The following is a 7618-nucleotide window of genomic DNA, read 5'->3' as shown; positions in this document are numbered from 1 at the left end:
TTGACCACACGCATTGACTTCCAATTGGAGTTTAGGCTTATTTTGCCTTGCATAGATATCAGCCTTTGTAGTAGGTCCTCGAACATTTTTTTGGGCTGTTCAGGAACATCTGGAAAACAAATACAGCATAGTACACCCAACTTAGGTATGCATGATGCATTGCATTATTAGTTGTCACAACATAGAGATGAATACCTTCATTAAGTTGATTCTCAGGATGTTCATTCATAGCTTGCATATCAACATGTGCGTCACTTATTCTAGAGCCAGATTGTAAGTTATGTCCAGTTGCCTCAACAGGAGTTCGGGTCTACATTTGGGGACACAATTAGTTTAGATTTCCATAGACACTTCACAGAATTCTTTGAGAACATATATTTTAGATTCATGGGAATACATACCTTTTTATTTTTGTTTGTTTGATGCATTGAGCTAAGTTGTTGTGCAGTAGCTTGAATATTTAGTTCTTGCATTTTCTGCACCCTTAGCCTGATGTTTTCATTCCTTTCAGATTCATAAACATTTGGCTCCATGCCATTTTCATAATCAGTTGGCTCCACGGATTTTCTTTTTCCCCTTGCTTTTGACATTGTTTATCCTAAAAAACAAAAATGAATTAGTACAGGATTCTCATAAAACAGTAGTTCAAGTATGTAAGCAATCAACAATTAGTTTAGACCAACAAAGCAATTATGTCAAAGAAAATTCTGCATAGCACCAGCAACAATTGATGGTGTTTGAGACTTACTTCCTCTTTCTTTTAGCAACAATGACCCCATCTATATCAGTCTTTACATGTACAACATCTCCAAAAAGACCACTAAGATCAACATTTGCATCCAAATCAGGCATTGTGTTACGTATTTCATTTTCAACCGCCATATCATAAAGATCGCGTGGTTTTGACTGGGCAACAGCATACCAATCTGATTCAGGACCTTCCTTAACATAGTAAACCTGTACAGCTTGTGATGCCAAGATAAAAGGTTCATCTAACATATTTTCTCCAGTATTGAATAAATGCTTTAAATTAACACTTGTAACCCTAAATTGATCTTTTTTTACCCATTTATCTTGAATGCGATTGTCCACCCAATCACATTTAAACAAAACTATGTTTCCTTTGTTGCGATAGTTTAACTCAATGATTTCTTTGATGATGCCATAGTATATCTTGTTTCTCATAACTAGGTCCACATTGTTTCCATTTTCGAAGCAAGAGGTCTGGGCAACCAAAGCTACTCCACTGCCTTGAACTGGTCTACCCTCATCATAGGAGAACATATGGAATTTAAATCCATTAATTGCATAGCTATTGTATGTTGTTGCAATCATGAAAGGTTCATTTGCCAAAATATGTATCTCTTCTGGTACTTCTACACCACTTTCAACTAACCCTTCCACCTGTAAATATCACATTATGTCTAGTTAATTTAACTGTATTAGATCTGAATAGAACATGTTAATCACGCCTTTACTTACATGCTTTCTAAACCAATCATGAAACATTTCATGATGGATACGAGTCATTTGTCGCTGATTGTGGCGACCAATCGAGGAAAGGTACTCCACATGTTTGCTACAAAGGTGTGGTACCCATTGAGAAATTTATAGATAAGAACACGAGAAATGCAATGTGCCAAGTTGTGTGGATTGCTTACTTCAAGTATGGTTCTATCTTATCATTGTTGAACAATACATATCTATGTGCTTGCTATGGATACAGTGCACTTGCCACTCAAAGCTTGCCCTGTGCTTTGGAAGAATGGTGTAGTACAAATTTCACAGTCCATACTTTCACCATTTCCTACTTGTCTAGTCTTATAGCCTTTCAAAAATTTGGAGCAGAAAGTAAGACTCTCATCAAATTTGTAGGCCTCACAAATTGATCCCTCTGGATGACTTCTAGTACGAACAAAGCCCTTCAACTTCATCAAATACCTATGAAGTAACAGTTTTAGCGTGGAATCTAACTACAAATATGTTCAATAGCAATTGAAAATAGTTTGGTACCTGTCTACTGCCCACATGCTATGATAGTGTACAGGACCAGCAAGTCTTGCTTGAGCAGGCAGATGCACCATCAAATGAACCATGATATCAAAAAAAGATGGTAGAAATATAGTCTCAAGGACACTTAGTGTCTCAACTATTTCAGCCTCTAGTTTTTGCATATCACTGATACGAATAGTGGGTGAGTAGATCTTCTTGAAGAAATTGCTCACACGAATTAGTGCTGCACTTACTCTTTCTGGCAGTATATTCCGAACAGCAATGGGAAGTAAGTGCTGCAACAATATGTGGTTGTCATGGCTCTTTAATCCAATTATCTTCTTCTCCTTAACTTGCACATTACGACGCATATAAGATGCATAACCGTCTAGGAACTTCACATCCTTCAATACTTGGCAAAATGCTTCCCTATCATTAGGACTCATTGTAAACTGTGCTGGAGGTAATAAAAGTTATCTTCTACACTAACAGGATGAAGATCACTTCTAATGCCAAGTTTCTGGATGTCCAAGCGAGCATTTAAGTTATCCTTGGATTTTCCATCGGTGTCCAAAAGTGTGTCAATAATATTCTGACACACATTCTTTTCTATGTGCATAACATCAAAATTATGCCGTAGAAGTAGGTCTTTCCAATATGGCAACTTAAACCAAATGGATTTTCTTTTCCAAACAGTTGGTGGCTCATTAACTTTCTTGTGTTTTCGCTTGGATGGCTCCTCTGTAGTTGGATTGCACTGACGCTTGGTTGGCTTCTTGGTTACTGGGTCCTTTTCGAAGGTTGTGCATATATTGGCTGTCAGCTCCAATATTTCCTCTCCACTAAGAGGTCTAGGTGCTGGCCTAAGTTCTGTGGTACCATCAAATGAATCTGCATCCAACCGAAACTTGTGTTCGGCATCTAAGAATCTACGATGGCCCATGCAGACACACTTGCCTCCCTTTTTTAGTTGGAAAGAACATGTATCTAAGTGGCATTCAGGACATGCAACTTTGCCAGAAGTGACACATGCCACCAAATAACCTAGACCTAGAAAATCAGATATGGTGCAAACTATGGCAGCACACAGTTGGAAGGGTTCACGCTTAGAAGCATCATATGTTCTTACACCATGAACAAACATTTCTACCATATCATCAACCAGCAGCTCAAGAAAGACATCCATATCACCACAAGGTGCCTTAGGTCCAGGGATCAACAAGGATAGGATGAAATTTGATTGCTTCATACACTTCCAAGGTGGAAGGTTGTATGGGATCAAAATAACAGGCCAAATGCTATAAGTTGATTTCATGGTCCTAAAAGGATTAAAGCCATCGCTAGCTATAGCTAGTCTAAGATTTCGACTCTCTGATGAAAATACTGGATGCTTAGAGTCAAAATCTTTCCAGAAAGGAGCATCAGTAGGATGCCTCAACAAACCATCTTGTGTGCGTCCTTCATCATGCCACCTTGTGTCACTTGCTGTTTTTGAGCACATAAAATACCATTGCAGCCTTTTCTTTATAGGGAAGTAACGCAGAACTTTCCTAGGAACCCTATGCACATGTTTTCCACTAGGACTACAGTTTTCTGATTTCCATCTTGAAGTATCACATTTTGGACATACATCTTTCTTCGCATGCTCCTTCCAAAATAGTATGCAATCATTCTCACATGCATGAATTTTCACGTAACCAAGTCCTACACCTTTTGCCATTTTTAGCAGCATTAAAGTTTTTAGGAAGTGATGACTCTTTAGGTAAGACATCCTTAAGTAACTCTAATAGCATGTCAAAGCTTTTGTTACTCCATCGCCCAACGAATTTGATATGCAGTAATCTTACAATGAAACGTAGCTTCGAGTACTTGCAACCTGGATATAGCTCCTTGCCAGCATCTTCTACCATTTTGTAAAAAGCTTCCACATGCTCATCATGCTGCTTCGTGTTGTCTACTTCTAAGTCCCACTGGACATCTAAACCCCCAGCTATGTCTTGAAGTAAACCAGAAATGTCATCCTCTTCATTTGGGTCCCCTACTTCTACCCTTTCATGTTGGCTGCTATTTGTGAAAAAACTAGAACTAGGTTCACCATGATTCACCCATGTTATATACCCATATGTAAATCCCTCACATATCAAGTGCTCAAGTACAATACTATGGACCCTCCAACAAGAGTTCTTGCATGCCTTGCAGGGACACAAAATATGATTTCCTTTTGCTGAATTACTAAAGGCAAACTCTAAAAACATATCCACTCCTTCTCTATACACAAGGGTTTGCCTACAAATGATGATCAAGATATCAGACCAAACACCCTATGCATGCAGATTCTAGTATATGGTCACATGTTTATTATGTACCTAGGCTGATCCATCCATGTTTTATCCATGACGCACCTTTTACAAAATGCAGTGTCAAAAGAGTGAAATATTACTCCCAAAATAAAAAATCATTTAGTTCAGATTGGGTTGTTCAACAAAAAAATAAAGATCATGCCAAACAATTGTCCAAATTAAATCAATTTCACCACACTTGATGCTAAAAAATTATCTCACCACAAGCATCACATCACAGATCACACACAACCTGCAATTCTAAGCCAAATGCAGAGACAAAGTTCATAAGAAAAGGAAAGCATACCAATCAAGCAATGATAGTAGAAGATCTTGATTGTGTTGTGTACAAGATCTTGAATCCTATTGGTTCCTCTGCAAAATCAACTAAGGCAGTAAACATCACATCTAAATTGATTCTCCAAAGAGGGGAAGAGATGGCGAGCAAGAGAAGCAACCCAAACCTTTAATCTTTGTAGCCTTTCTCACCTTTGTCTACTCCATTCTGCAACCAAGAAAAAAATACAAAAAAAGTAAGCTGTGTCGAAACCCTAGCATGCAGGGGAATGGGGATGAGAGGAAGGGGATGCGGAGATGACACACTTGGATGTGGAGGGGAATGGGGATGCAGCAGCGGCACCGCTCTTGCTGGCCGACGGTGGGCTAGGGTGACGCCGGGCTGGGGCGACGGGGGGCTAGGGCGGCGCCGTCCGTTGGATTCGGCGGTGGGGGCCTACTGCTGTAGGTTACAGGGCTTTGGCCAGGGATGACTTCAGCGCCAGCGGGATTAGGAGGCGGCGATTTGGGCGGTGGGATTGGGAGGTGGCGCCGGCGGGATTGGGAGGCGGCGATTTGGGCGTCAGGGGTTGGGAGGCGGGATTGGGAGGCAGCGGCTCCTGGCGGCGCCCGGCAGCGAAGCCCTGCTGGCGGCGCCCAGCGGTGGAGCTGTGGTGGCGTGCGGTGCCTGTGCGAGTGGAAAGGGGAAGGGAGCAAGAGATGTACGAAGCGTTTTCTCGATCAAAAAAAAATGTTTAGCCTTTTAGCTCCCGCGCATAGTACTGTTTTGGCGCGGTCTCCCGCCCATAGCGCATACCCCTTCGCCAACACTTCGACTGTTGTTTAGGTAGGCTAGGACGACACTTTTTTGGTCTAAAAACTTTCGCCGACACTTTATGTGTTGGAAGGAGAAATGCCGACATATAAGCTGTAGCCTTATATTACTATTGCCGACACTTTAAGTGACGCTAAAAAGGTAAAGAATTGCTGACACATTACTCGTTGGGAAAACCCTTGATTTACCAACACATGATTGTACGGAAAAGTGGATCATGGTGTAGTGAATACTGTTTGTGTCAGGGTGGTTACAGAGCACTATTTCCTATAGGTGGCAGGGTACGGTCCCTGGTATCATGGTTTGACTTGAGCACCTTGCCTTGCTTTCTCCGTTCATTCCCTGGTCCCTTCTGGGCGGGCGTCGGTTGGTCCCAGTCGGCTCTAGTTGCGCCAGTCGGAGAAGAGTAGTGAGCAGGGTCTTTGCTTACCACGGTCGGAGACGTGGGGTCAGAGTTGAAGGTAGTGCTTTGCCAGGCCTTCTGGTCGGAGAGATCGTCCAGAGGCGCTGGAGACCGAAGTGAGCGCTCCGGTCGAAGAGGTGGGCCGGAGTCGACAAGTGGGCGTTGTTCCTCCTCGGCCTAACCTGTTGTTTTAGACACTTGGGTCGGCCCATGAGTTGCGCGCTGTCTGCTTGGGCTGAGCCTTTGTAGGGAAGCCGATCCGCGAGGGACCCCAGGTTTATGAACTCGACAGGAGCCCCAGAGCCCCCGGGCGATTCGGGCAGAATCGTCTGGGGGTTTTTGTCTCGACGATGGGTGCTCGCGGATCTCAGCGTCGGTGCAGCCCACACAATCGAGGCAGTTAGTTTGTTAGTTTAGGGATTGGGTGAGGCGACAAGGCGGTGCTTGTGGATCCTAGCATCGGTGCAGCCCGCACAGCCGAGGCAGTTAGTTTGTTAGTTTAGGGACTGGGCGAGGCGGCAAGGCAGTGCTCGCGGATACTGATGGGGCGATGCAGCCCGCGCAACTGAGGCAGTTAGTTTGTTAGTTTAGGGATCGGGCGAGGCGGTGCTCGCGGATCCTAATGAGGCGAGTTTGGGGTCGCAGACCCACGCATTTTGTGTCTTGAGCCCCCGAGCCCTGTTGGGCTTTAGTAGGGGTCGGTTTGAGTTGTGTGCGTTACCCCGTCCTCGGTTCCTCGCAACCGGAGGGGTTGAGTTTTGTCGCTTGTCCCGATCGCTCGGGCTCGAGTGACGCGCTCGGTGAGTTCGCTAACGGGTATGATCGAGTGGAATCCGAGTCCGTCATTCGTGACGGGGTCGGCATAGCCCTCTTGTGACATTCCACTGTTTCTTTACCTACAACCCGGCAGATGCCTGGGTCGTTCCGAAGACCGACCCTAGTGGCCTAATGGTCTCCCCTCGATGGAGATTCTGTGGGCTTGGCAAGAGGTTCAGGATCAAACGAGAAGGTTGAGATGACCCTGTCTGCCAGACTAGGCGAGGGCCGCACGGGGCTCATATGTTTTTTTCTCCCCTGGCTCTGTTGTTGCTCATGTCAAATGAGGCAACTACCGCTTCGTGACGCAACACGAAGCGTTGTGATGCATTTTGCTGCACGTGCGATGCTTAGTTCTCGAGCCCCCTGGTGGTTCAGGGCCTGAATCGTCCGGGAGGCATGGGCGTATGGAATGAATGCGTGTATGGATGTATGAAATGATTATAAAGAAATAGAGGGGGTTTGGAAGTGTTACCTTGATGACCCGAGTGACGGGGTTTGGAGAGTCCGATCGAGACCCGTGCTTGTCGTTCGTGACGGAGTCGACATGGCCTACATGGGGCATCCCTTCGCTCCCTACCTGTCTCTCGGTGTGTTTCTTGTATTAATGAATATATTAGTACTATTTTTTTAATAGAAATCACTATCCGTTCCTTATTTTTATCCTAGCATATCTTTTGTTTTTTGTCCTTTTTTTGTACATGTCCGTTAGTTTCGTAGGATGTAGCTTTTTTAAGAGCCTAGGCATGGCCAGTGGGGCTTGGCTGCTCGTAACCGTAGGTCATGGCAGGGTGCGTTCAGTTAGGAGTAAGAACAAAAGCTACGTAGGGCAATCAAAGGAAAAGGGATGCGCTTTCGTTCGGGGACGAAGTTGTTCACTGTGTGTCAGTAAAAAAGGGAGTAAAAATAAGAGGTAGTATTCAGTATTGTACCCTTATGGAGCCTCCAAGCGACCCG

General features: G+C 44.2%; 1 pseudogene; it reads right to left on the bottom strand.

Moving 5' to 3' along the window:
• Positions 1-744: 744 nt before the first annotated feature.
• Positions 745-4387, bottom strand: LOC136507607 (uncharacterized; annotated as a pseudogene).
• Between the last annotated feature and the right edge of the window lie 3231 nt (positions 4388-7618).

This window comes from Miscanthus floridulus, chromosome 15 (genome assembly GCF_019320115.1).
Source record: "Miscanthus floridulus cultivar M001 chromosome 15, ASM1932011v1, whole genome shotgun sequence".
Lineage (NCBI taxonomy): Eukaryota > Viridiplantae > Streptophyta > Magnoliopsida > Poales > Poaceae > Miscanthus > Miscanthus floridulus.
Note: the sequence above shows the minus strand (reverse complement) of the source record. Positions and strands in the feature narration are given on the sequence as shown.